The 23,596-nt window shown below is 42.5% G+C and overlaps 1 protein-coding gene across 1 annotated transcript in view; it reads left to right on the plus strand.

The window, feature by feature from the left end:
* The window catches only part of ETS1 (ETS proto-oncogene 1, transcription factor), a 418,514-nt gene that overhangs the window by 380,515 nt on the left and 14,403 nt on the right, over window positions 1-23,596 (plus strand). The gene's annotated exons all lie outside the window — the stretch shown is intronic.

Genomic DNA, 23,596 nt, shown 5'->3' on the forward strand with positions numbered 1-23,596 from the left:
TTGTAAATGTTTAGGGTTTGCGTCGACGGGTTAGCAACAACTCTCGAGCGAAGTACAATATCAATATTATAATATAAAAAGTCACTATATATAAGGTAAAAGGAGCCAGAAAAGGAGTAATATTTGTTATAATATATCTGTTTCTAAGAACAAGCTGCTGACATTACAGAGAAAAAGGGAAAACATGCAATAAAATTTTTTTCTACATATAAATGTTTAAATATTGACAAATAGTCACAATTTACAACTAAGTACTATGCCTATGCCATCTTGAAACAACTTACAACTCCGGAATATGTTTGTTGACGCAAAAAGAGAATCTGATGCTGGAGAACGGAACCTGCAACAGAGATTGGCGATTCAGAAATACCTCGGGAAAACAAAACTAATTGCACAGTAGGAGGCCATTAGGATGTCGGGCGGATTGCCCCCGCCAGGCTGGCGGTAGCCACCGCCGGCCTGGCAGGGGCAATTCGCCCGACATCCACTCCCAAATGCCCTCCCACCATATTAGTATGGCGGGGGACCGTGGCGGACGGAAAGACCGTCCGCCGCTTTTCCGCCCCGGTCGCCTTGCGGCCGTGGCGAAAAAGGATTAATATGGTGGCGGTGTCTAATAGACACTGCCAGCCATATTTTGATGGGCCAAATCGCCGCCACGGAAAGGCATGCGGTCTTAGGAGGGGTGGGGGTGCAAACGGGGGGTACCTGTGGTACCCCCCAGCATTTGCATGAACAAAGCGTCAGGCACCGCGCGGTGCCAGCCGCTTTGTTTATGCAAATGCTCGCATTCATTTTTAACATTGTGGCGGGCGGTGCAGTGAGCACCGCCCGCCACAATGTTGAAAATGGGGGATGCGCCCACCACAGTGGCGGGTGCATCCTAATGCAGACATCGGGAACCCCGCCCTAAAGCGGGCGGTCCCATTTTCCGCAATGGGGGCCTAGGTGTGGTTTATATAGTTCTTTGTTGTTTAGTAGTCTATGGAAGGAAGATGTGGCTCCGCCTATGTAGATGGCACGTTTTTCAGTTTACACGTGCTCACGTTTTAACTGTTTTTCGTCTGCACGTGTTCGGAAAAGTTTCAAACTGTGAAGCTGTAAAGATTTCGATTTTGATAGTAACACGTATAAGGTATTATTATCTACATACGTTGGAGAGTTTAAAAAGTGTTACTCAGTAAACTGTGTTCTTTGCATTTTCATGATTAAAAGCATCTAAATAGAAGACGTATAAAAAAAATCGTTATCATTAGAAGAAAAAAAAAAAGGTTTCATATTTGTTATTTTTATTGTTCTTAATTTAAAAAAATGCTAACATTTGTAGATCGTAATCCTACCCTCGGAAAGGTGTGCTGGTGCTTGGGGCTTTGGGAATGTTATTATATAACAAATGCCCTTTTCTATGCACCTGTAGACTTGGCTTTTAAACTTTCAATTGCCTAATCTGTATATTTAAACTTCCTCCAAACATTTTGGTACTGCTATTTTAGTATTGCAGTGAGCCATTCAGCAGTATGTGTTTATGTATACACTGTTCTAAAAAAGAAGCTGCTGTACATTTTGGCAGACACTCTCCTTATAATTCAGCCAGTACCCAAGTAGTCATGGTGCAAAGTGGGCCTTAGGGCTTGGACTGCTTCAAAGTCCTATACACTATGCATGCACTCTTCTATGCACGGGCAAACTTGTCTTTTATAGCTTTTATTATCCAGTCTATGTTCTTACACTTCCAGCAAACTCTTTGTGATTGTTGATTCAGTATTGTAATGAAGTATTCAGCAGAATGCCCTTATGTATGCACTGTGCTAAAAATGGAGGTCTTCCAAATTCAGACAGACACTCTCGTTGCAGAAATGTATTTATCCAGTCAATACTCAAGTAATCATGGTGTAAAGTAGGCCTTAGGCCATGTACTGCTTTAAACCTGTATCGAGTATGCTTGCACTCTTCTATGTAACTGTACATTTGTTTTTTATACATTCAATTGTCCAGTCTGTATCATTAGACATTCACAATCACTCTCACTCTACTTTTTTCAATATTGTAGTGAGACATTCAGCCGTATTTCCTTATATATGTACTGTGGTAAAACTGAAGCTGTTATACATTCGGTCATGCACTCTCTTTGCAGAACTGTAATCATGCAGTCAGTACAAAAGTAATTATGGAGCAAAGTAGGCCTTAGTATAGGGACTGATTCAAACTCCTATTTACTATGCATGTACTGTTCTATGCACCTGCAAATTTACCTTTTATATTTTGAATTCCCCAGTCTCTATCCTTACACTTCCAGCAAACACTCTGTCATTCCTCTTATAGTTTTGTAGTGACTCATTGATCAGTGTGTAGTAATCCATTCTCTACATTGAAACAGTAATCAGGAGATGTACAATAAGTGGTACATTCCCAGAGATATGGCAGTTATTGTGCACTGTGATATCAGCACAATGGATGCACAGTATTTGTAATGTAGTGTATTATGGAGCTAAATCGGCACAGATATGTGATGTATTTGTGTTATGAAGGTGGTGCATTGCTTGACTTGCGTCCCAAGTGCAACGCAGCTCCAGCAATGCTCTTGGGGTTCTATGCTCACAAAGCTGTGTCAATCCTTACACCTGTTTCAAGCAGTGAGCAGGGTTTTGATGTAGCATAGCACTAAAAGTGACTGAATGAAATATTATAGATTTCACTTAGTCACTTTCAGGAGGTGTTCCTATGCTAGAACACTTGCACTCCCCCTCCCCTCTCTGCGCAGGAAAGTCTCTTTCTGGCGCAGGGCTTTAGAATATGATGCACCTTCCATATGCATCACATTGTAAATATCAGGTACTATGGTACATCTTTTGCAACACCGCAGCATCACAAAAGTGACGGAAAAGATGTGTAAAAGAGGTACAAGGGGGTTGTAAATTCGCTCCTAACACATACAAATTCACCCAGGCAAGTGCACTAGCAGTGCAAATTGAAGTATAGACTTCTAACATATTTATTTGGAAGTGTTTCATTGAAGTGCTTCGGAGGTACTACAGTATAGTATAGGTAAACACCTTATACATTTATGCTGTAGCACTCTCTTATACTTTTTGCACTTTCACATTCACCATACACTACTAATTCATTCGTTCATTTATGCACTTCACGTTCATTCTGACAAAGTTTTATAGACTAATATAGAAATATAGTTCTTTTTAAGCCAGTGGAGGTAGTTCTGAAAAGAAGTGTTTTTTTCTTTTTAGTTTTCTATTTTTTTTGTATTTTTTCAGGAAGTTTTTAGTTGTTTCTTTTTTAAACCCAAAAAATTAAACTGGAAACAAAAAACTGTGGAACAGGAAGAAAAAAGAAAATAAAATATTATTGTTTTGGGCAACGGTGCTCTTCTTTGCTCTTCACAATGAGTTGAATAGACTGCTCACCGTAACAAAGGAGTTCTCTGCAAAATGTACAATGAATTGTAAGATTTGCAAACTGAGGCACAATATTAGGATGCGGAATGTTCAGAGGAGGTGGTGGTGCTTTTGAGGTAGAAGGAACTGCAGGTTGAGGGTTTTCCTGGAACCTTTGTGTTGTCATCCTTCCATAATTATTTGGATGCAAATTTTTGACATGGTGAACCATTGAGGCTGTCCCGAAAGAGTACTTTTTAGTGGGGTCAGCCCTGGAAAGTGTAACCTCACAGATCTTGCATGTTACTTTCGGTAGATTCACGTTTTTCTGTCCCTCCGGGAATGAAGAAAACTTCCAAATGAAAACTTCTTTTCTCTTTTTCTGAGGTGGCTTAGTAACAAAATGTTTCTTAGAGGAATGTACTGATGAAGTCCCTAAAAGAGCAGCCATTGTAGAGTTTGGTTGTAAAAGACTACAGCTCCATAGAATAGATGTTTTTCCTGGGAAAGTCGAAGTAGGATAATCAAAATGAGAGGGGTCTTTCAACAGTTGGAATAGGATGTATTATGAACTAATCAAAACTTTCCTTTTATGGTCAGATGACTTTGCATACGCTTACAGTGCTCTTACAGTGCTCTTAAGATGCGAGTATGTATGACGTACCTTTGCGATTTGCGTAATTACGTTTAAAAGTAATAATTGCTTATTAAAAGTTTTAAAAAAGTATTTTCATGTTTGTCCTAGATACTGTCTTCTCTTAATATGTACATTAAATACATAAATATATGTTTTTGAACAATTAGAAACTTTTGCACCGTATGCTTACGGGGCGCCGTATATGACGTCACGCAGAAGCGTTGATGCGATGCGCATGGTCAAAGTGTATCTGTAACGAGTGCGTGGCTATGCGCAGAGGACCATTTGCCGTACAAAGTGTGGTGCGATCACTGTATGCGTACGGTGCGATTACCCAAAAAATATGAAAAAGGAATTATAGAGATTCTAATTGTAAAAACTGGAGAAAAAAAATGTGGGATTTAGTTTTGTTATTATTTTACATTAACAATATGAAATATAATTAAAAAAATTACATTTATATAAATATTTTTCATAAAAATTTAAGAAATTAGTATAAAAAGAAAGAAATGTAATAATTTATACATTTAAAAATTATCATTTACTAAACCTTTGAAATTCACTGAAAAAAACATAGGTTTCGGCCACATTATAGTTAGGAATTAGCATTTAAAAAACCTTGCAAATTCACTGAAAAAAACATAGGTTTCACACGTTATAGTTAGCTGGAGATTTCACTCATACAAAACCAATGAAATTCTCCTGTTATAGTTAGTTCAGCTAACTATAACTCGCGCGCTCGCAATGCACTGTTGATGACGTCACATATTACATCACTCATGACATGGTCAGTGACATCACTCATGACATCACTGATGACATCTCAAATGACATCACTGATGACATCACTGATGATATCATCCTTGTGAAAGAATGGCAGACCTCCTCTCGCCCTAATATAACCTTTGATAGACACATTCAAAAATAGAAACTAACATTTTCAAAAAAATGGAGATACCAATACCAGTTACAACAACCTATTCAGTAATTCCAACATCTACATACACATCCACTCATTCACCAACAGTGCTATATAGTCACTCATACATGTACTCACTCATCATATGTACTCATACACCTATACATCCTGTTACACACCAATACTCATCCATAGAGTTACTTACACACATACTCACAAATGCAAATAAACTATCTAAAATCCATTTAGTTGCATATACAGCTATACACATACCACTACACTTACTTCTACAGAAACGTAAACATACTTATTCTCTTAAACAATCACTTATAGAAACACATACTTATTTATACAGGAACTCTTCCAATCTCTCACTCTCATATATACTCACTTATAAACATTAATACTCACATATAGTAGTTTAAAACATATGTACTTACTTATAAAGATAGTATTGAGACATTCACTCACTAACACACCCATATACACACTCATCCACCCCTACAGTCCTGCATACATGCTGTCTTCAAAACACATACAAACAGTGAGTCACTCATTCATGCATCTATGTACTAAGTATTATTCCCCACCGAACCAAACATTCATACTGATAGTTTAAAAACAACTAATAACCCATATAGACACTCATGTAGCTACTCACCAACCCATGCAGCCACCTATACACAAAGTGAGACACTGATATAGATATCTAAATATTTAAAAATTACTCGGTAATACCTGTATTCACTAAGATACACTTAATCAGTCCGTTATACAATCAATTTTACAAAAAAAATCATCCATTTAGACACTTATATACCCATTTATTCTTCCATCGACCTTAAGATGTACATATATAAAACATATTTAATTTTCCGAAAAACACACATTCACTGGATGATGTCATCAGTGATGTCATCGGTGATGTCATTTGAGATGTCATCAGTGATGTCATGAGTGATGTCACTAACCATGTCATATGTGACTTCATCAACAGTGCATTGCGGGCGCGCGAGTTATAGTTAGCTGAACTAACTATAACGGGTGAATTTCAATGGTTTTGTATGAGTGAAATCTCCAGCTAACTATAACATGTGTGAAACCTATGGTTTTTTCAGTGTATATATATATATATATACCATCCATCAGAACAGCGCAACACCAGGATATAGACTCCATGGGCAATGTTCAAAGGAGAGTGTTGTTTATTATCACATCTGAGGTCCAAATGACGCGTTTCGGCCACCAGACAGCGGCCTTGTTCACATAGCACGCTGATAGTAAATGGTGCAATTATATACTTGTGGCAGTGGTAGTGTTTTTCTATGTTACTCAAAGTGAGTAGGCATTTTACAGCATGTAATGACTATTGATAAAATGTTGCTTTACTGCTGACTGGCATCACAGTTACTTAAATATGCATATACATGGTAAACAGACTACGTTCATACCGAGTGAAATATAAAGTCAGTGGCTGCTTGTGACATTCTGCGTGTACATTGTGGCAGTAAGTGTGGAAACTTAAAATGCTTGAACTATCAAAAGCAGAACGCGTGTGTCATGAAGGTCAGACAATTAAGATGCCCGCATGCATGCGCGAGTAAGCAGCCCTCCGCTTGATGTCTTGGTCCGTGCCTAGACACATAGTGCCAGCGGTGTATAGAATAGACCTCAAAATGTAGTCACATGTGTGATGTGGGTAGAGATCACATATGCTTTGACATACCCGTAATTAAACGTGTAGGCAGGAGGTATCAGTGTAAATCATGTGATGCCGATCTGTTCGCGTCATACCATAATAAAACCTTGATGCCCGAAGAAATGAAAATGCATGAATGCAAAGTTAACCACCTCTGGGTCGATAAGCATAATGAATGTGAGTGAGGGTGAGGCTTAAAGAATGGTGTTACTATACAAGCTGAGGCAGGCGTGCATGCATATTGCACACATATACAGTGAAGGTCCGTGCAGTGATTGTACCTCCTCAAGGGCATGTAAAAAGTGACATATAATGCTATATAGGTATATGCTGGAAAATGCATGTGGAATACCAATCTAGTATAATGTATACTCCATGTCTGTCCAAAATGAATATAACTGTAAACGCATTATTGATAGGTTCAATCCTGTTTCAAATTCATGCGTATGCGAGGAGTAAAAACAAACAACAAACTGAAGCCACGGCATGATGCTAATGCAATTCATACAAGTGATTAGATAAAAATTGTTTTCAACAGAAGGTACAGATATCCAGGATCATATTAAGTCAATGCACCAAATGTGTGAATGACTTGTCATTGTTAATAGGAACGCTCTCACATGTGTAATGTAGTAGTAAGGTTGTGGTGTGCTCAAACTATGTACAATGGTGACAGAGGTCAAAGCTCCACAATAGAAATGTATGGCATGAGGTGTCTGTGTACAAATATGGGTAATTCTCACACGAAATGGTGCAGATCTTCGCTGGTGTTAAGGCAGGCTGGCCTTTTGGTATTAAACTGTAAGATATATTTACTATCAAGTTGCCTCAATAGCCTCTCCCTGTTGCCTCCATGCCAAAGTGGTGGAACGCAGTCAATGACTGAATATGGGAGGTGCTCTAAGTTGTTATTGTGCATCTCCTTGAAATGTCTGGCTACGGGGTATGCTGGGTCACTATTGACGATCACCCTGAGGTGCTGGAGGATTGGCAAGTGTACTTGTAGCTTAGTGCTACCGATGTAGCGTAACCCACATTTACATTCAAGGATGCACACAGCAAACTCAGTTATACAAGTTAACCTGTACTTGATAAGTAGTGGCGCATACCTGAAGGCAGAGTCCAGCTGCATGATGTTTTTAACGAACCTGCACGCCCTGCAACTGTGACATTTTAAAAAACTCTTTCTGTCAGCCAACCAGTTCTGGGTGGTTGTGATTTCAGGACTGTTCCTGACTAGTGCATCCCGCATTGAAAAGGCCCTCCTGTAAGTGATATCAGGTTGTTTTGCCACTATCGGTCCCAGCGTTGGGTCAGATCTTATGATACCCCAGTATTTGTTCATAACTGATCTGATGGCTCTTTCTTCTGTGTCGTGGGTTATGATCAGTCTAGTGATGACTGTGCTATTTGGCTCTGCCAGTATGTTCTCTGCAATGATGGTTTCAGGGGTGGGTCTCCCCACCAAAAGTTCCTCTCTGGGGATGGCATTGGCTCTTTCTGTGGCTTTGCGTATGACGCCAGGTGCATAACCACGTGCCCTAAATCTTTTTGCTGCCTCACCCAGACACTCAAGGAGGTTGTCTTGGGTACTGCATATTCTAGCCAGCCGTAGCATTTCCCCGTAGGGAATGCTGACTATGAGGTGCCTAGGGTAAAAACTTGAGGCGTGCAGTGTGGAATTGCCTGCAGTGAGCTTGCGATGGAATTTGGAGTGCAAAGTACCATTGGCGCTATACAGACTGACGTCCAAGAATGCGATAGAGGTGGCACTAATGCTGGCGTTGAATTCCAAGTTGAGATCGTTAGTGTTTATCTCATCAATAAAAACTCTTGCACTGTTCACATCACCTCGCCAGATTAAAAAGACGTCTTCTATGTACCGCAGCCAAGATACTATGTTGTTATTTAATGCCCCTGAGTGTTTGACCATGAGAACCCGCTCCTCCCACCAGCCAGCAAGCAAGCATGCGTAGCTGGGCAAGAAACAGGCTCCCATGGCCACACCTCTGAGTTGCTGGTATACCTTCTTGTCAAACATAAAAATGCCAGTCGCCAGTAGGTAGTTATAGTTTGGACTAAGTTTCCATAGGAAGAACATTTTTAGTTTTGCCTATATCTTTGGCATTGTTTGATGAAACTTCATGAAATTTTCCAAACTAATTCTTTGTTCATATCAGCTCCTATGTTGAAAGTTTGGGGGTGATTAATCAAGGGGGGTCCGAGAAAAAATTGGGGTCCCAAAACGTGTTTTCTCCATGCAATTTCCAGAGGAAACTTTAGACAAGACTACAGGTCGAACAGGTGAACGGTATTACCCCAAATGTGGCAGGGAGAAGGGTCTTGGTCTAGAAAGCACGCTTTTGTTTATTTGGTGTAAATCCGTTCAGTAGTTTGGGAGAAATATAAAAATTTACAGATATCGATATTTGGGAATTCGGCCATCTGATTGGCTGAGGCGTTACGAGCACGAGCTTGCTGGTTATTGGCTGAGAACGGTTGCAACTAGGAAGTGTTGGCAGCCATTTTGTGATTCTGTTGAAGCGAGTAAGGCAGAAAAAGGATGAAAAAAGTAGGAAAGAGGAGGGTAGGAGTACTGCGAGCTCTGTGGGGTGGTTAGGGTGTGCTATACAGGGAGTGTTAAGCGAAGTATTCACACCTACCGGTGTTTAAGTGCTGTTTTGCCCTGAGTGAGATTGTGCTGAGGTGAGGTGCCGGTAAACTCTGGGATGAAACCGTGCGCCTAAACCGTGAGCTGATTGCTGTAAACTGATGTGCTCTGGGCACTGTAGCATACTGGCCGCTGTAGCATAGCTGTGCAGGTGGTGTTAGTATGCGTTTAGACTATAGCGGGAGTGGGAAGCAAACTACTCACTTCTACCGGTCTGAAGACTCGGGGATAAAACCGTGAGCCTAAGCCGTGAGCTGATCGCTGTAAAGTGATGTGCTGTGGGCGCTGTAGGATACTGGTCGCTGTAGCATACCAGTGTAAGTAGTGTTAGTATGCGTTTATACTATACAGGGAGTTGGAAGCGAACTACTCACCTCTACCGGTCTGAAGACTCAAATGCAGTGTTTTAGCAAGCAGGAATAAAGAAATAATCGTGAAGAATATAATGCAGAGTGTTGCAATGCTACAGAAGACAAATGGTGAAATCAGGTGTGTCTAAGAAAGTGGCTATGTGTAATAAAGCGATGGAGTCTGCAAGTTATATAAAAAGTGTCTTTATTTAAGTGCCATAAATGAACCCACTGGTGTAAGAGCTAAGGCATCCAGCTGAGGCAAACTCCAACCACTTCTGCTGTATTCAAACGTAAGCTCCTGCATCAGTGTATTCCACATTACATGTTACAGTTTCATGTGACATAAACAATACCTATTAGACATGAATGACTCTAAATTCTATAATGAAAATAAAGGTAGGATACGATTACCACATGTATCCTTTAAGAAAACAAAACACAATAAAAAAATATTGCAAAATGTAATCATCAAACTTCTTAAGTACCCTGGTACTCCTTTTTTGTAACACAAAATTATAAACAGCAAAACAGTCAGCAATCTCTTCTACAGTAGATTCAATCTGGTGCGTGTCAGAATTGGTAATAGTTCTACCCACATCGAGACTTTGAGGAGGAACACAAACATTGCGGTTCTCAGAAGCACATTCGGTACCCTTCTCGTCAAACCATACATTATTGTCTTCAGCCCTTTCAAAAAAACATTATTGTGCAAGTGCTAAGGCATCGAGCTGAGGCAAACTCCAACCGCTTCTGCTGTATTCAAACCTAGGCTCCTGCATCAGTGAATTCCACATTACAAGTTACAGTTCCATGTAACATAAACAATAGCTATTAGACATGAATGACTAAACTCTATAATGAAAATAAAGGTAGGATACGATTACCACACTATGCCAACCAGTTCCTAAACAATATTGTGTTTTTTTATCTTAATCGCCAGCTCGTGAGCAGAGGCTGAGGATGAGCTGATTTATGTGAAAGGGCTTCGTGGATAACAGGCAGGCAGAGAGACGTGTGCACAAAGAATAGACTTGGTTTCAAAATGGATGTTGGGTTTAGGCTAATTTAGCATGTAAATAGTGTATTTGCATAGGCCATACATCACCCATCCCTGGTTAGGCTGGAGACGTAAGGGACAATATGAAAACAGAGTTCAAATGCCTGAGCATACATAGAAAGTTTTTGTATGAAAATAGTTCAATTGAAGTGTGTTAAAAAATGTACAGGACAAAGTCAAAAAAGTTGTAAAAAATCAGTCCAAGAATAACCTGAATTTCTTACAAGTCTTGGAGATTGCAGTCCGGAAGTTGTTCCGCGGCTTGAGATGCGTAATATTTCAAGAGGCGATTGTTGCCATCGTGTGAGAAAAGCGAAGCGATCTAATTCACTTCCTCGAAAGGACCGTAATGTTCCTCAAATGTTATAGCGGCAATTTGAATTGGCAGGCAATCTGCGATGTTGTCAAAGGTCGCACGTTGCAGGAGAACTTTCGCAGCTGTACGGAAATCCCACTCCACCAGGATACCTTTTTGCATTGCATCCGCCATTTCTCCACTGCCCAAACAATCAAGTTCATGGTTTTCAAGATACTCCATTACCTGCTGGATATCTGGAGCGATTGTTGGGATGTTGGCAAGGCATAGATCCATTCGCCAGTCGAATAGGCACGTTTTGCAATAGAAAGATGGTTGCACGCATATTGCATATGTGTAAATAAATGTCATTTTGTAGCTGGCTCCGATAATAGATAGAGGCAGGCAGCCGAAAAGTTGTTCCATTTTTTCACGGTATTGATGTAGCATCGCGTAGAGGCGTATTCTGTCGGATATGCTTGTTACCACAGGGAGCGCAGCCATTTTTTTACAAGCAAAAATAGTAGTAGGATGGCCGTAAAGTGAGCGAGAATTATGGGCACTGTTCCTGTTATTCCAGAGATGATCGAATGAATTAAGTATGGTATTATACCAAAACAGTTTGGAAGCCTGTGACAAGGCCGGAGGAGACAGTGTTAAAAAAGTGTGCCAGAGCTTGAGTTTCAGATGTGTTGAAAATTGTGTAACAATTCACAAAGTGTAATGGGAGGTTTGTATTTAAAAGGGACTGTATTTTACTTGAAGGTCGTGCTATTTGCAGTCAACAAATTTCTTTTGCAGAAGTGAGGGACACTTCTGTTTGAAAAAGAAGAGCTTTCAGTTTGCTCAGTTAAATGAAATCTGTTTTCAAAGTAGGTGTTGAAGGCCAAGTTGATCTTTGGGAGTTACTTTTTGTGGGTGGGAATAGACATTGCCACAGGAAGTTACTCGGTTTGAAACAGTAAGGACATACGGTGTGCCAGCTCACATTCCATTATCAGTCCATGTTATTAAGAAGCAGATAACTGCCTTTAGAAAGCTGTGTGAATGTTGGTATTTTTGTGGTAGTTGGTGTGCTTTTAAGAAAGCACGCAAGATTGGGGGCTGTAAGCTTAGAAGCATCATGCAGTTGGACTTGCTTGCATAGTAATGAATGACTGCCATTGTGGTCGCACTTTTCACCTGTGAGAAAAACTTCTGTATCCTCTTTAAGACAGCAATATGTAAATGGGAGAAACCACTGCTCGTGAATAAATGCGCTACCTTGTATAATCAAATACATGACAAACAACATGTACACCTAGCAGACACAACAACACTATGTACTGTGGGAACAGTGGCTAGCCATGTACACAAACCAAACATGGCATGGCACCTCTGCCACACAATGCAGAATGCAGGGAGAGATGGGAGCAAAGTATGTGCTAAGGTGGCAAGTGATTCTCGATTATAAAAGTATACAATGCAAAGTGTTTAGGTGATGTGCCGGACAGGCTCGAGCATGCTGAGCACAGACATGTACGTGTCACATACACTTATAGTCTATTGAGTGGAGTGGAGAGTGGACGCAACCATGATAGTACAGTCAGTAGGGAAGATTATGAAAACATAGCACGTACATGCCCACTCCCGCCCCCCAAATCTTTAGCGTAGTGGGCTGGCTCGGCGTACGCAAGGCTAGCGTAGGGGTATGAATAAAAGGCACATTTCTCAGGGTGTGGTTCTCTTCCGGAATGGCGAACATGTCTGGCAGGTCTGCGCAGCTTACACCGCCACAAGGCTGAAGCCATGAGCGAAGGTGGCTGCGTTAATGATGCTCTCAGCCTGCTGGTACCCAGAAACTGTCATGGCCACTGTGATGCACATATGCCCCACAGCTCACCTTTTGATACCGCCGTATGTGAAAGAGGGCACACCACATGCCGGTGGAAGCTCCTGGGCCAAGGTCTGCGAGCTCGGAAGGCTCCTGAGAGCAACGCTGGCTACCCTGACACAGGCACACAGCGCCCAGCCTGAGGCCCAGCACCGTGGAGTGCTCTGTATTAACCCTGCGCGTAGTTTGCGTAGTTGCGCTACACGTAGCTATGCGAAGTGCACTTCGCACTACGCAAGATATTGCACAGTGCCGGATGCTTCTCCGCACTGTGCAATCATTGAAAACGGCATCTCGCATAGTGCGAGCTGTCGTTTTCTGCCGTTCGAGTAGATTTTTACTCGAGCAGCAGCTTTCTCAACACGGACTGGTAGTTTCTCATCGCGAGCGGTCGCGAGCATACGTGACCGCTCGCAATGAGAAACCTGACCTCCCAGTGTTGAGAATCGCGCCGGGAGGTTTATTTTCCAACTTGATGTTGCTGATCGCGAACAAGGAAAAAGTCTTGCCTGAATGTCATTTTGGTATCTCGCTGTCGCCAACTTGACATTGAGGACCGCGAGCGAGCAAAAAATGCCAACAACGCTACGCGATTTTGCACAGTGCTACTTGCAATTCGCATAGCACAAACTACGCAAACTTCGCCAGAGTAGTGTAGTTGGCTGCCCAGGGTTACTCTGTACACTACTAACACAGTAGTCCAACAGGTACCAACAGTGGAACGGTGTCTTGATCCCACAATAGACGATGTTAGAACTGTATCTGAGAGTGGAGATGAAGCTACTCCCTTCGACCAGGTGCAACCAACTCTAGGTCCCAACAGTGGAACGGTGTCTTGATCCCACAATGGACGATTTCCAATATTACCTGCTGCTTTTCTTTTCGTACAACTCCCTCCGTTGAGGTGCATCACACTCTGTGCTTCCGTAGCTAACTACTGCACATGATTATTAGGTTTGGCCGAGTGCAGTTGCTGGACTACACCGCGGTACAGCAGGTCCGAACAGTGAAACAGGGTCTTGATTCTATGATTGAGGATGTCAGAAGTTAAAGTCTGTAATGATTTCTATGTACCCCCTCTGATCAGGTGCAACCAACTCCGTGCTTCTGAATTCCAATGGCACGTGGCTGTGAGGCGTTAATGACCACTGCCTCTGGCCTAAACTGCGGTCAGCAGGGCTCACAATTCAGATTGTGTGGTGATTGTTTAATTACAGAATCCAGTAGGCAAGTAACTACAACGTCTATTGAAATATACACAATATCCTTTTAGTATACTTGCTTGAAGAACTTTTTATTGGTTTACTACAATGACCAAATTCTTCTTGGTAGTGGAAAAGAACACTAAATAACAGTCAACACTGTGGACAGCAGAGATCACAATTCGAATTGTTTAGATTTATTTATTGCAGAGTGTTTTGTAATTTATGTTGTTGTATTTTGTGCAGAGGAAGTGAGAAAAAGTATTCATGTATGTCTGTGTTGACTAGTGCCTTCAATTTACACGGCAGACAGCAGTGTTCACAATTCAGATTGAGTCACTATTGCAGACAATGCAGTCCTGTAGGCTAGAGACTTTGCTCCTAGTACGGCCCGCACGCATCATCGCTGGCTGTGCACATGCTGAATGCTTTTGATGTGGCTATCTGAGTGCACTAGAACTGATGGACCCTTTATGATACAATCTTTTTGTGTATTATTTCAGATCTACTGCCTGTGTCTCAGTATACCACAAGTTATGGTTATTTTACGATAAAATCTTTTGTGTATTATTTCAAATCTACTGTCCCTACCTTAATGCAGCACAAACTATTGACCCTTTTATTATTGAATCGCTGTGTGTGATCCAGTGATTACTGTTGCAGTTGATGCTAGCAGCAACCATTCCCTTAAGGCTGGTTTACACTCACACCTCACGCATCCAGCACAGACGTCACTGGATATGTGACCCTGGTAATAAAAAGGAGTCGAGCGCACGTGCCTGTACCCACTTCCACTATCTATCTGTGTCTGTGTGTTCATTATATATGCATGATACTGCCCCTGGGCCATACCACATTACATTGTGCTGTGGACAGCGTAAGCAACCATGTTACCTCTGGCAGTGGGGAAAACTTTGGTTATGTAACTTTTAGGTGCATGGCTATCACAGGTGGAAGGCTACTTTATAGACCATGAATATTGAAGAAGATGACGGTTGCATGTTGTGTGTAGTGTAAGATATGTGTACATAGCAAAAGGTTTAAAAAAAATCTCTCTAAGCAGAAAAGGTGTGTATCATCAAATGCTGTAGAGAGAATTACTAAAATGGGTGGTGTTCTCCAACTGCTACAATGGGAAATGTTATGAATTAATCAAATGCTTTTTTTTAAGGTCACATGGCAATCGCACACCCAGCACGCAAGGAGACCGCGCCCGACACATTTTGAGAAAATATATTTACCATAATACGAGTTTATTACAGTTAGAAATATATAAATGTTTAACATATTTTACATTATTGCTGGCTTCCATATACACTTAAAAGTTATTTATAAATAGTTTTGAGACATAAAAAAAAATTAGGGAATAGCGTACGCGGCGCAACACCATATGTCTATAACGTAACACAGGGCCTGGCAGCGTGCACTCGTCACGTACGCAACGCGCAGCGGGCGCGACCACGTACGTACATGACGTAATGCGCGGCTTGGTACTGTGTACCCATCGCATACAAAAGTGGCAGCTGGCGTGACCTCATACGTGTATGATGTTACGTGGGACGCGGTGCCACGAACCCTTCGGATACGAAATGGGCATCATTTAAGAGTTTAGCAATATGGCGGATAGGATTCACGTGCTGATGGAGCTTGATACACTACCGGTACGGGAGTCCAGTTTTCTAAGAAAAAAAAAAATATATATATACATATTTTTTTTGAAGATATAAAACATTACATAATTTTTAAAATAAAAAAAAGATAATAGAGTTCCAAAATATTAAAAAAATATATAGGTTTTATAAATATTAAAATATGAAATTAACATTTAAAAACGTTCGAAATTCACTGCAAAAAACCATATGTTTTACAGACGGTATAGTTAGGAATTAGCATTTAAAAAACCTTCGAAATTCACTAAAAAAACATAGGTTTCAGGGACGTTATTGTTAGTTGGACATTTGACTCATATAAAACCAAAGACATTCGCCTGTTATAGTTAGTTGAGCTAACTATAACTTGCGCGCCCGCAATGCACTGCTGATGACGTCACGTATTACATCACTCATGACATGGTCAGTGACATCACTGATGACATCACTGATGACATCTCAAATGTCATCACTGATGACACCATCCACGTGATAATCTGATGCACATACTGATGCCCTAATATAAACTTTGATACACCAACTCTAAAATACAGACTACTATTTTTGAAACCTTACACACAACAATGCCAGATACTACATATTACCCACTATTTGCTAGGTCTACACACACACACATCCAGTCACTTATACATACAGTTACTCATCAATACAGTACTATAATATGCACTCGAACAACTTTACATACAGTCACACTCTGCTACTCATCCATAGAGGTACTTACACACCTAGTCAGTCATGCAAAGAATCAATCACATACCCATTTACTCATGTATTCAGTTAAACACATCAACTCAGTTATTAATACACCCATCACATCATGTATTTATGCAGATAATAACACATACTTACTGTCTTATACAATCACTGATACAAGCAGAAACTCATTTATACACCCACTCTTCAAATAACTTACTTTCACGTATAGTCATTTATATACTCCAACATGCACATATACTGCCTTAAAACACATGTAGTTACTCACACGTATACCACTGAGACATTCATTCACTCACCAACACACCCATACACATACTAACTCACCCATACATCCCTTCCCATATGCACTTTTGAATCTATACAACCAGTGAATCACCCAATAATACATCTATGCACAGAGTCATACACCCCCCAACCCACCCACACAGACACTCAGGCACCCATACAGATACTCAGACAACAAATCAATAACCCATATAGACACTCATGTAGCTACTCACCAACCCATGCAGCCGCTTACACACCAACTGAGAGACTAATACAGACTTTCATACAGTTTAGTCACTAACCCATGCATTCAGTAAGACACGTTCAATCACTCACTTATACAGTAAGTCACGCACCTACTAAATAATCCCTGCACGCACTTGTAAATCCACTCATTCTTCAATACAACTTGGAATAGATATATATGAAAAATATTTAAACTTTACAGAAACACACATTCACTGGATGATCGTATCAGATCAACTAGATCAACTAACTATAAGGGCGAATTTCTCTAGTTTTATATGAGTCCATTTTCCAACTAACTAGTACGTCCCTGAAACCTAAGTTTTTTTTTTTGAATTTCAGAGGTTTTTTAAATGCTAATTCCTAACTATAACATCTGTAAACCCTATGGTTTTTTCAGTGAATATATATATATATATATATATATATATATATATATATATATATATATATATATATATATATATATATATATATATATATGTATATATATATATATATATATATATATATATAATATATATATTCAAAAACTCCCACAGTAAACCAGGAAGGACACTCTTGGGGTCTATAATGGATTTATTTTCAAAATAGCGCAGAAGCGTTTAGGCAATTAACCTCTGTGAATGCTCACAATGGAAATGAGAACATCAAATTTCAGTTTCATTCAAATAGATAAAACCCCACTCTCATTGTTGAATGCTTCATAGGCACATGAAGATTGGCGGACAAACGATTTGACTTTGCAGTTCTCAAAGCCCACATATTAACAGGTCTCATGTACGTAAGTCCCAAAATGGTCAAACGTTGTATTTCCTGGGTAATGCTTATAGTTTATGCTTTATAAATTGTCTTGCCTTTTGTTGACCTTTACCAGTGAAATAACAACATCTATAATCATATCTTATGCACGCTCAATGTCAACTATCTATCCCCTCATGCAATATTACCCTGTATAAGTTGTCTTATGTTCTCACAGGAGGAGCTCTTGGTTATATTACAGGGCACGCCCCAATCCTGCATGCCTGTATTCAAATGATGACCTCTTCTCACAATGGATTTGAAAACATACAATTTGACCCTCACCTGCTGTCTTTGACATCATATGGTAATCCTTTGGCCCATAAGCACACGAGTCCGGTTCCGATGACCATAATTCCTCAAATTTCATAATCCATGAACATTCAGGTCAGTGTCCTAAAAGCCATTTAATTCCAAAGGTGGTGGTTCTAGCTGCATACATAGATACGTTTCCAAGATCCACCCCTGCTGCCAAACACCTTAAGGCGTGTGCTCCAAATGTGTGGGTGGACTCACAAATACATCGAAAAACTCCCACAACAAAGCAGGATGGACACTCTCGGGTCTATAAGTGATTTATTTTTACAATAGAACAGACGCGTTTTTGCAATTAGCCGTTGTCAATGCTCACAACGGAAAAGAGAACATCAAATTGCAGTTTCAGGTAAATATGCACTCATTTAGTGAACACTTCATAGATACTTGAGGATGGACTGACAATCTAATTGACTTAGTAGTTCTCAAAGCTGCCATATTAGCATTTCTCATGTAGATAAATCCCAAATGGCAAACGTTGTATTTCCTGGGTAATGGTCATAGTTTATGCTTTATAAATTGTCTTGCCTTTTGTTGACATTTGCTAGTAAAATAACAAGTCTCTAATCATATCTTATGCATGCTCAATTTCAGCAAACTGTCCCCCTTATACAATCTCACCCTGTAAGGGTTGCCTTACATTCTCGTGGGAGCAGGTCAGGGTTATTATACAGATGCAACTCCAAGCCAGCACGCTTTTATTCAAATGATGTACCTCCTCACACAATGGATTTGAAAACATGACAATTGCCCCTCGCCTGCCGTCATTGACATCATATAGTAATGAGCACAGGAGTCTCGTCCGATTACCATAATTCCTCAAATTTCATAATCCGGGACCATTCAGTTCAGCTTCCTAAGAGCCATTTACTCCAAATGCGGTAGTTCTGGTAGCATAAATAAATATGACTCCAAGCTTTGTGGAACTATAGTCATCGAACTGGAGTTTTTTCCTCGCTCGTGAGGCAAATCTTACTCCAGACCACCTTCTGGTGAGATTTCTCTATGCTTATGGCCACATCTACTCTAGTGGCAGAAAGAAGCAGTGCCCTTTTGTGCTGCACATGGTACAGTTTCCACTGATTTTCCAGCGTGGGACTAACAACAGACTTTAAAAATCAGCGCAAACAAAATGACCTAGTGTGGAACTTCGCTTAACGTGGTGGAGTTTTTGGGTTACTTCACGTAGTTCCAAACTCTGTATGAAGGCTGCAGTAGTATGACCTTCTGCACCTTCAGACCTCGGGTATTGGTACTGAATAGTGTCTCTTTGGACAAGTTTTGCATAGAGTGATTACTTTTCTAAGTAGATTCTTTCTAATACTCTGTGGTGTATTTCTTATGACTCTCTAATCAAAAGAGGGAGGTGAAAAGACTGATCCATTCAGTTTCCTGAGTAAATATACTAATCAAATGGGGAAGGATCACTTGTCCTTGCCAACCTTTGGTACGCAGGAAGGATATGGGCCACCCCATATCCTTCCTGCGTACCAAAGGTTGTGCAGGACAAGTGATCCTTCCCCATTTGATTAGTGTATTTCTTATGACTGCAAATAGTTTGCTACAGAGAAAACTTTCTCCATGGAGTAAACTCTGTTTACAGTACCCACTTTTCTACTTATAGTCCCTTAATTTCTCACTATGTGTTCATTGACTGTGAAGGGTTTGATACAGGAAAAGGACTGTATCAAATAATCGAAGTAGGGCATTAGTAATGTAACAGAAGTTGAGTATCTGAAGGAAATTAGTTTTATCTGAACAGCTGCATACAGATTGAACACGGTGTGCAGTTGGGTTACCCATCTATCTGTGCTTGATTGTTAATATGAACTTGGCTACCCATGAAGTGTATGGTTAGGCTGACTGTTACACATATCACAGGATTGGTTCACCTAAGGGGGTTGTATGCGTGATGGCATTAATGATGCTTCGTATTATTCTGTGCTATTTTGTACTTACTTTCAGATCTATAATGCCATACTCACTTATGGAGCAATGTGTACAGAAGAATATTGTATAATGACATGAGTGATGTCATCAATTATGTCATTTGAGATTTCATGAGTGGTGTCATAAATGATATCATAGAACATATCATGAGTGACGTAATATTTGAGGTCATAAGCAGTGCATGGCCAGGGGAAAGTCATAGTTAGCTGTGCTAAATATAACTGGAGATTTTCTGTCTTTTGTTTAGTTCAAAACATTAATGTTGTATCTGATACATTCAGCAAGCCGATTTCAGCCCTGGGCACCCCTTCGCTTGGGCCGATTATGGCCCATGGGACCCCACCCCCCGGGTCCCTGCTTCCTCCCCGCCTCTTGCAGGAGCTGGCTTTGCTTTCACACATAGGGAGCTTCTGAACATGCCGCTCCTTGTCTGTGAAAGCAATTCATCTGTTTCCCTGCTGGCTTGACAACAGGCAGTGAGACAGTCAAATGCTCAGCTGTCAATCAATCACTGCATTTATAAAGCACCCTAAATACCTGTGAGGGTCTCAGGGCGCTGGGGGGGGGAGGGGGGCGCTACTGATCGAAGAGGCAGGATTTGAGGAGTTTTCTGAAGGCCAGCAGGTCCTGAGTTTGTCGTAGGCTGGTGGGGAGAGCGTTCCAGGTCTTGGTGGCGAGGTAGGAGAAGAATCTGCCGCCGGCGGTGGTTTTCCGAATACGAGGAACTGTGGCGAGGGCGAGGTTGGCTGAGCGGAGGTTTCGGGTGGGGGTGTGGAAGCTGAGACGGTTGGTGTGGTATGTGGGTCCGGTGTTGTGTAGGGCTTTGTGTGCGTGGATGAGGAGTTTGAAGGTGATCCTCTGTTGATGGGGAGCCAGTGCAGGCCTCTCAGGTAGGGTGTGATGTGGCTGCGTCAGGGGACGATCAGTCGTGCCGAGGCGTTCTGGATTTGTTGAAGTCGTCTCAGGAGCTTGGCTGTTGTTCCTGAGTAGAGGGCGTTCCCATAGTCGAGTCTGCTGGTGATGAGGGCCTGGGTGACGGTTTTCTCGTGTCGGGAGGGATCCATTTGAAGATCCTGCGGAGCATGCGGAGGGTGTTGAAGCAGGACGCGGAGACGGCGTTGACTTGCCTGGTCAGGGAGAGGGTAGAGTCGAGGATGACCCCCAGGTTGCGTGCGTGGTCTGTGGGTTCCGGGGCTGTGCCTAGCAATGTGGGCCACCAAGAGTCATCCCAGGCTGATGGGGTGGGTCCAAGAATGAGGACCTCCGTCTTGTCTGAGTTTAGCTTCAGTCTGCTGTCCTCCATCCAGTCGGCTACGGCCTTCATTCCTCTGTGGAGGTTGGCTTTGGCGGTGTGGGGGTCTTCGGTGAGGGATATGATCAGCTGGGTGTCGTTGCCGTAGGAGATGATGTTGAGGTTATGTTGTCGTGCGACGTGGGCGAGCGGTGCCATGTAGATATTGAACAGCGTCGGGCTGAGGGAGGATTCTTGTGGGACGCCGCAGATGATCTCGGTGGAATTCGAGCGGAAGGGTGGGAGGCGGACGCTCTGGGTTCTGCCGGAGAGTAAGGATGTGGTCCAGGCCAGGGCCTTCTCTTGAATTCCGGCTTCATGGAGGCGTGCTGATAGGGTGCGGTGGCAGACTGTGTCAAAGGCTGCCGACAGGTCCAGGAGGATGAGGGCGGCTGTTTATCCTTTGTCCATCAGGATCCTGATGTCGTCAGTGGCGGCGATGAGGGCGGTCTCGGTGCTGTGGTTGCTGCGAAAACCAGATTGAGAGGGGTCCAGGATGTTGTTGTCTTTGAGGTAGCGGGGTAGCTGTTTGTTGACGATCTTCTCTGTTACTTTTGCCGGGAATGGGAGCAGGGAGATGGGCCGGAAGTTCTTGAGGTCCTTGGGGTCCGCCTTGGGCTTTTTCAGAAGGGCGTTGATCTCGGCGTGCTTCCAGCTTTCCGGGAAAGTTGCTGTCTCGAAGGAACTGTTGATTGTTTTTCAGAGGTGGGGCGCGATGGTTGTGCTAGCTTTGTTGAAGACGTGGTGAGGGCAGGGGTAAGATGGGGATCCGGAGTGGATGGAGTTCATGATTTTGATGGTGTCTTCATCGCTAACGTTGGACCAGGCGGTCAGGCGGCTGGTGCGGGTGGTGGTCTCAGGGGTGGTGGGCTTAGTGGCGGGTACGGGGGTGTCAGAGTTGAAGCTGGCGTGGATGTCGGTGATCTTGCAGTAAAAGAAGGCGGCCAGGGAGTCGCACAGGTCTTGTGATGGTGGGATGTCGTTGGTGTTTGAGCTGGGGTTGGAGAGTTCTTTCACGATGCTGAAGAGCTCTTTGGTGTTGTGTGCGTTGTTGTCTAAGTGGTTCTTGAAGGCGGTCCTTTTGGTGGTCCTGATGAGTTGGTGGTGTCTGTGGGTGGCGCTCTTGTGGGCTGTGTGGCTGTCTGGTATTCGGTCGTGGAGCCATTTCTTCACCAGCTTCTGACAGGTGCGCTTGGAGATCCAGAGGTATTCGGTGAACCAGGCGGCTTTCTTGGTGGTGTGGTTGGTTGTGGAGCCCTTGAGAGGTGCGAGGGTGTCGGCGCAGTCGTTGATCCACTGTTTGAGATTGGTCTCAGCGGTGTCTGGGTCTGTGGGGTCGGCGGGTGGTCTCAGGGCGAGGGTGGTAGTCAGTTGGTCCTTGGTGATCTTGCCCCAGGTGCGGCGTGGTAGCTGTTGGGTGCGGTGGTGTGTGGTGGGTTTCCTGAAGGTGAAGTTGACGCATCTGTGGTCGGTCCAGTGGGGTTCGGAGGTGTGGTTGAAGGAGACGTGGGGGCTGGTGGAGAAGATGCTGTCCAGCGTGTGACCGGCGGCGTGGGTGGGTGCCGTCACCAGCTGTTTGAGTCCGAGGTTGGCGAGGTTGTCGATCAGGGCGGTGAAGTTGGCGTTGTTGTTGTTCTCGAGGTGGAAGTTCAGGTCCCCGAGGAGGATGTAGTCCGTGGAGGCGAGGGTGTGGGTGCTGTCAGCAAGCAAGAACATTTTCACTTATTTTACTTGCTGAAATGGAGACTTTGCTGTGGCTTGACGGGAGCGGTTAAAACTCCCGCCAAGCCACAGCAAACAGCTATGTTCCAGGGGTGGGCACCCCAGGACATAGCAGGAACTGTCCCTGAGCGTTGCTGGTCTACAGAACCATCTATGGCTCTATGAGTGGGAGGCATGTGGCCCTCTCCATTGCATTACATAGCCCCAGGTAGTTGGGATCACCAGGGCTGCGGACCAGTTAATTTAAAACAAATGCGGGACACCCTTGTTTTTTTTACCGCAAATATCACAATTTCCCTTTCTTTTTTTCATGCTTTTTTGGCCTCTCCAACTTAATGTGGTCTGGGTATTCCTACCCTGCCCCCATTTCTTTATATTTGTAAACATTTTTGGGGGGACGTTGTCCAAGCCGAGTCCCAAGATGGCTGCCAACACTTCCTGTTTGAAGTGTTGACAGCCAATCAGAACTCAGTATTTCCCTGAACGATCCTGTTATTATTCACAAAGTCCACACAGCCACAG

The sequence above is a fragment of the Lissotriton helveticus genome, chromosome 3_1, assembly GCF_964261635.1.
Source record: "Lissotriton helveticus chromosome 3_1, aLisHel1.1, whole genome shotgun sequence".
Lineage (NCBI taxonomy): Eukaryota > Metazoa > Chordata > Amphibia > Caudata > Salamandridae > Lissotriton > Lissotriton helveticus.